The sequence below is a fragment of the Alosa sapidissima genome, chromosome 15 (genome assembly GCF_018492685.1).
Source record: "Alosa sapidissima isolate fAloSap1 chromosome 15, fAloSap1.pri, whole genome shotgun sequence".
NCBI classification, from domain to species: domain Eukaryota; kingdom Metazoa; phylum Chordata; class Actinopteri; order Clupeiformes; family Clupeidae; genus Alosa; species Alosa sapidissima.
Genome location: NC_055971.1, coordinates 32,563,271 through 32,570,770, shown reverse-complemented (window position 1 = coordinate 32,570,770; position 7,500 = coordinate 32,563,271). Strand labels below are relative to the sequence as shown.

At 43.3% G+C, this 7,500-nt stretch overlaps 1 protein-coding gene across 9 annotated transcripts in view; it reads right to left on the bottom strand.

The window, feature by feature from the left end:
* The window catches only part of LOC121683251 (muscleblind-like protein 1), a 96,860-nt gene that overhangs the window by 78,793 nt on the left and 10,567 nt on the right, over nt 1-7,500 (bottom strand). The window lies entirely within an intron of this gene.

Sequence of the window (7,500 nt, the reverse complement as noted above, 5' to 3'; positions counted from 1 at the left end):
AAAAAGGGATAAAAAGAGGGAGAGAAATGGAGGGTGAAAGACAGAGAGTGAAGAGAGAAGAAAGATATAGAAGGGTGGAAAGAACAGACAGAAAAGAGAGAGAGATGCAGAAAGAGAGAGAGAGAGTGAGAGAGAGAACAAGTTGGGGGACACCGGCACCCAGCTCTCCGGTCAAGCACGACCTCAGAAGCAACCAATCAGAGACCTTACTGCTGCTGCTGCTGTCCCAACACACTGGGCAACCAGCCAGGAGTTTGAGAGCGCACTCACACACACACACACACACACACACACACACACACACACACACACACACACACACACAGACCCTGAATGCTCTTTCACAGTTCAGAGAGAGGAGGGACAGAGTGAAAGAGAGCAAGAGAGAAGGAGGGAGAGATAGAGAGAAAGAGAGATGGAGAGAAGTAGAGGGAGAGAGAGACTGGGAGGGATTGAGAGAACAGGCTGAGCAGTAAGAGAGGACAATAAATGGAGAGAGGGCCAGACACACTAGAGAGATGAAACAATGAATACTGAATTAGTATTATAGCCTCAGGATTGGGAGCGCCAGATAGACTCAGGATTGGGAGCGCCAGATAGACTCAGGATTGGGAGCGTTGGGAGCGCCAGATAGACTCAGGATTGGGAGCGCCAGATAGACTCAGGATTGGGAGCGTTGGGAGCGCCAGATAGACTCAGGATTGGGAGCGTTGGGAGCGCCAGATAGACTCAGGATTGGGAGCGCCAGATAGACTCAGGATTGGGAGCGTTGGGAGCGCCAGATAGGCTCAGGATTGGGAGCGTTGGGAGCGCCAGATAGACTCAGGATTGGGAGCACCAGATAGGCTCAGGATTGGGAGCGCCAGATACGCTCAGGATTGCGAGTGCCAGATCTCAGCTCGTGAGTGATGTGTCATGTGATGTGACGTGGTGAGAGATGGGTAACACATGAGCATACACACCAATGCAAACACACACACACACACACACACACACACACACACACACAAACACACCACATGAGCCTACACACACACACACACACACACACACACACAAACACACCAGATGAGCCTACACACACACGCACACACACACACACACACACACACCACAGACACACACACACACACACACACAAACATTAACATGCTCATTGACATACACACACACACACACACACACACACACACACACACACACATGGCTCTAACTTGAGTGCTTGGCCACCTGCTATCTGATAATGTGTAAATCCCCTGTACTGGCTAAAACTAGCTCTTACTGCTGGTGAACTCTAGATCCCCAGTCCTCCGTTTGGGTCACGCTCCTCACACTTCTTACACTCCTCCTCACACTCCACCTCCTCCTCCTGTGTGTGTGTGTGTGTGTGTGTGTGTTGGCCTGCCTTGTCCTCATTTGACATGCATTTGGGGAGCTGTATGGACATTAGATGTGGTTTGCTGCTGGCATGTCAGGTGGAAGCCACACAGCAGCACATGCCAGTTCCCAGAATTCACGTGAGTACACGCTACAGTCTAACGCTCATGGAAACACCCCACTCTACCCCACAACTACCCCACAACTACTGCCTTCTCCCCACTCTACCCCACAACTACCCCACAACTACAGTCTAACGCTCATGGAAACTCCCCACTCTACCCCACAACTACCCCACAACTACTGCCTTCTCCCCTCCACCCTCAACTCTTCTGCCTTCATCTCCCCTCCACCAGAACTCTACTACCTCCATCTCTCCTCCACCAGAACTCTACTACCTCCATCTCTCCTCCACCAGAACTCTACTACCTCCATCTCTCCTACACCTGGGCCCAGTTTCCCGATAACGACGGAGAGGGTTTTCTACGATTCATCTTACGAACGTTCATTTGTTTTTTTCCGACTGTTTCCCGAACATGCTCGTAGCGTGAACGCGCGTGCACTGCTCTTAAGATGCTCTTAAGGGGAGCTGTCCACGTTAATAGTTCTGAAATATCCTCTAATTTGACGGTGATGTCAGGTGACTGTACGTCACAGCTATAGGCCTACCGTTTAAACTTTGGATCTACACATTAATTCACATCAATACGAAAATAGAAACACTTTGACATCTGCATGTAAGCATCCCAAGTATAGGTTATATACCACACAAACATAAATAATAGTAATTATTTTAAGATTAGATTGTTGCACCAATCATTTTTCGCGGTGTCACTTAAGAACACGTTTGAAGATAAGAAAGAAGTCGAGAAAATGAGGAAATGTGTAGGCTTAGATTTTGATGCAGTACAGACTAAACCACATGTTGCCTTCTCTGCTTTTTACCTCATAGGCCTAATAAAATATAGCCTTCACTTAGCAAAGACAATGTCAAACTATTCTGGCAACGTCTCATTTCATAACTTGATTGCATTTTTGTCCGCTTTTCATCACATTATTATGACCATTAAATGTAGGCTATGCTATTTTGCACGTTAAAATCTGATTCATCACAGGTAAACACAATAAAGAATGGGAACGTAAGTTGGATTGTGTATTCTAAATTGTAATTCCTCTGTATGTCCTGTTGGTGACCTCAGTGAGAAGTACTGTTAAGACGCTCTTAGCCGGTAACGAGAACTCTGGAGCACTCGTAGATCTACGAGTGTTTTCACGACGCTTTTAAACTACGATGGTTTCGGGAAACACTCGGCAAATCTTAAGACGTTCGTAAGAGGGACTTTGCGATGCTCTTAGGCTTTCGGGGAACTGGGCCCAGAAGTCTACCGCTCCGCCTCGCTACAGAGAGTCCACAGGGCTCTCACACACACACACACACACACACACACACACACACACACACACACACACACACACACACACACACACACATACACACAAACATACACACACACACACACACACACACACACACACACACACACACACACAGCAGAGATGTGCAGTAGCTCCAAAGAAAGAGGGCATATTACAGTTTTTTCTGAATGCTTAAACACATTTTTTGTAACTATGGCTTTTTTTGCAAAACTCTACACACAAATGGCAAAACCACTCACTGAGTTCGCAAAACTAAAAGCACAAACACTGCTTTGCACTCAGTTTGCAATTTTGTAACACACACTTTGCACAACTGTAGGCACAATGGCTATTATTTACACTATTTTGCCAACTCTCTGGCACACTTTCTCATGTGAAAACTGTTTTAGATAATTAGTTCACTTTGCAATCAGCCTAAGCACTATAAATAAGCCACAGGTAATGTACAATGGGTACGATGGACTGAGCAGGAAGAGTGAGAAGAGAAAAAAACAGACAAAAAAACAGTCTACTGTACATGTGGGGATATTGTCATGTCAGGCCTGGATACGTCATTCCAGAATATATTTTTCCCAGTGCCTTGGACTAGGACATTGCATGTGATGTAGACAGAATTTTGAGAGAGACGACCCGATGTAGACTGATTTGTTTTGTCTCAGTGAAATGCTATTTTGTGTTTTGACTTGGAAAAACACACTTGTGTTTGTTTTGATGTGTGTAAATAAACACTACAGTAATACTTGAAGTTGGGATCCCTGTATGTTTACAGAACTATGACAAAAGTATGACCTCAAACTGACATAGTCTACCTTGTGCACAGAGAAAGCAAAAGCCAGATGTGTTGTTTATTCATATCATCAGTGTGTTGTTGGCACATTGTGTGCTTACTATTGTGATGGCTTGTGTTTACTGTTAGATACGAAAACACCATTTTTATGAAGGTGTGAAGAGTTAAGCAAGGTGTGTTAGCTTTTGCAAGAGAACTACAATGTTTTGCTGATTGGGTGAGAGGTTTTGCCATTTGTGTGTAGAGTTTTGCAAAAAAAGCCATAGTTACAAAAAATGTGCTTAAGCAATCAGAAAAAACTGTAAATGATCAAAGTTGAAAGAGGGCATGAAAAATCAAAAGTTGAGTACTGTTGAGAACTGTTTTGGTTTGGTTGCCTAAATGCACTTTTTGTCAATAAGAGCTCTTTAATTGGATTCAATTCAGTTGGAAGACAGAGAGAGAGAAAACATTGTGTGTGTGTGTCTGTGTGTGTGTGTGTGTATGTGTGTGTGTGTGTGTGTGTGTCTGTGTGTATGTGTGTGTGTGTATGTGTGTGTGTGTGTGTGTGTGTGTGTGTGTGTGTGTGTGTCTGTGTGTCTGTGTGTGTGTGTGTGTGTGTCTGTGTGTATGTGTGTGTGTGTGTGTGTGTGTGTGTGTGTGTGTGTGTGTGTGTGTGTGTGTGTGTGTATGTGTGTGTGTGAAAATGACAGGAAAAACAGAGCAAGGGGGTAAATGAGCCACTAAGCATGGACGTCAAGAGAGAGACACCTTTGGAACACAAACAGAGTGTACTGTAGCTCACCCTGCCCTGCACTGGAGTAGAGGAATTTTGGTTTTGTTTTGGCACATGAGAGGTCAAGACACCGCAGTACTGCACTGCCACTGACCAACCTGTAAACACTAAGAAATCCAAGAAGCATATGTTTCTATCATGATGTTTACTTCATGGATTATTCTTCTAGAATGGGAGTATCTTTGCATAATTGTCTTATTTAAGTGTGATTCTTTTTGAGGCATGGGGTAAAAAGCATACAAATATATTATGATGCCTTCAGTCACAGCCTGCCACAACATTGGTGATGAATTACACAGGGGCCAGCCATGCTGTTAAGCCTGCACCAACAAAGACTGTAAGCACTTACAGACAATTCCAAAACCAAGGGATGACACACCTCGTGTGCTAATCATTTTCCACAAAGGAGAGGGAGGACATGTTTTACCAAAGGAAGTAGAGCTCGCAGCCCACCACAGCTGTAGTACTGGTGGGATGTTTTGATATTGTGTTGACATATTTTAGCTGTAGTACTGATGGGATGTTTTGATATTGTGTTGACATATTTTAGCTGTAGTACTGGTGGGATGTTTTGATGTTGTGTTTTATAATTCATATTTTAGGAAACATTGCAGTTTTTCACGTTCATTTGACCAGAATATACAATCTGTTAGTGATTTATTCTTGATTTTTTGATAAGTTATAAGTTAGTTATAAGTTATTCTTGATTCTAATGCAGCTCTAATGGCGCAGTAAATAAGCTGTATTATTTATTTATATCCATGTTTATCACTTTCCACTAAAGACTATATATCCACACCCAGTCAAGGGCCTTGAATCATTTATAAACAAATACATAAAAATGACCTCACACCACCTATCAACAGGAATAGAAGACTCAGGACAATAATAATAATACAAACATATAATAATAATAATAATAATAATAATAATAATAATGCATTTTATTTATGGGCGCCATTCTGAACACTCAAGGTCACCTTACAAAATCAACAATAAAACATTCAATCCAATAAACAAGCAATCAGAGAAAACAAGCAATAAAATAACATGATAATACTATTAATAAAAAAAAGAGCAAAAGAAAGAGAGAAAGAGAGAGAAGAAAATATATGCGTTAATAGGCGTAGATTGCAGCTGACACAGCGTCAACAAATAGGCGTAGATTGCAGCTGACGCAGCGTCAACAAATAGGCGTAGATTGAAGCTGACGCAGTGTCGACAGATAGGCGTAGTTTGATCGTTATCCTGGTGTGTAGATTGCAGCTGATGCAGTGTCGACAGATAGGCGTAGTTTGCAGCTGACGCAGCGTCGACAGATAGGCGTAGTTTGCAGCTGACGCAGTCTCGACAGATAGGCGTAGTTTGAACGTTATCCTTGTGTATAGTTTGCTGCTGACACAGTGTCAACAGATAGGCGTAGTTTGCAGCTGACGCAGTGTCGACAGATAGGCGTAGTTTGCAGCTGACACAGTGTCGACAGATAGGCGTAGTTTGAACGTTATCCTTGTGTATAGTTTGCTGCTGACACAGTGTCAACGGATAGGCGTAGTTTGCAGCTGACGCAGTGTCGACAGATAGGCGTAGTTTGATCCTTATCCTGGTGTGTAGTTTGCAGCTGACGCAGTGTCAACAGATAGGCGTAGTTTGATCGTAATCTTGGTGTGTAGTTTGCAGCTGATGCAGCGTGGACAGACAGGGGTAGTTTGTTTGTAATCAGGGCAAGTGTAGTGTGTCCAGAGTATCTAACGTTTGTAATCAGGGCAAGTGGAGTGTGTCCAGAGTATCTAACGTTGACCACCCGCTGTAGCAGAACTCAGATCAGCACATTCCAACACTTCTCTCCTGTTTACACACAAGCTCCTTGCTAGTTTTATACAAAACTCAATGTCATGAGTAATTGTTGTTATTGTTGTTACATTACATTATTATAGTTCTATTACATGAGTAAAATCACTATGATACTTTCCATATGTTAGCAATGCTTTCGACAAACCATTAGCCATCTGTTTACGTAACCGGGAGTTGAGCTGACTTTAATGTTTATGTATTATTTATGGTGCAATATTATGAAAGAGGCGCATAGCAATGCCGTTATGACTGGTGTGTTTGTTTTAATGTTGTTTTGTTAAAAAGATCCGTTTTTGTTCAACCTGCACAACTCCCCTTTCCCCTTGTAATGGTTTTAATGTTGTTTTGTGTCAACCTGCCTCTCTCCCAGTCTCTCTATCTCTCTCTCTCTTTCTCTCTCTCTCTCTCGCTCTCTCTCTCTCTTTCTCTCTCTCCCAGTCTCTCTCTCTCTCTCTCTTTCTCTCTCTCCCAGTCTCTCTATCTCTCTCTCTCTTTCTTATATTCTATTTTTTTTTCTTTTCTTTCATTTTGTTTGCTGCCTTTCCTGAGCTCCCACAATCCTTTGCAGTGGCGGTGCCCGAGCACTGCAGTCGGCGAGCTGCAAGGTCGTCGTCATCACCACGGAAACCGAGAGAAAACCAAAACTGCAGGATCAGCGACAGATGGGGAGTCCAAGCATCAGGTGTGTGTGTGCGGAATATTGATATGGGTAGGAATATGTGTGTGTGTGTGTGTGTGTGTATGTGTGTGTGTGTGTGTGTGTGTGCGGAATATTGATAGGGGTAGGAATATGCGCATAGTGCCTGCTCCTCCTGCTAGGGACTGTCATAAGGCCAGTGAATATGGAAGCATTCATATCACTGTGTGTGTGTGTGTGTGTGTATGTGTGTGTGTGTGTCATGGTCTTTTCTGTTTTTTGTTAAGTTCACTTCGACCTGTGATTTGAATACGCCTACCTAGGCACAGGTGCAGCTATTTTAGGTCACGCCCGCCGCTCTAGTTGGAAAGTAATGTCGGGCGTTGTGGCATGGTTTTGGCGAGATAAAAAGATTTTACTTAATGCATTTTGGATAATGGAAATGGAAAACCTTTGGACTTTTTTGTTGGAATAAACCGAACCATCTTTTTTGGAAACTTGTGTTTGTGCGTAAACTTGAAGCTGAATCCACGTCACCCACGGCCTTTAGTTTGGAACTTTGGAAAATAGGAAAAGGCTGCTACAGTGTGTGTGTGTGTGTGTGTGTGTGTGTGTGTTTGATCTCCAATAATGACT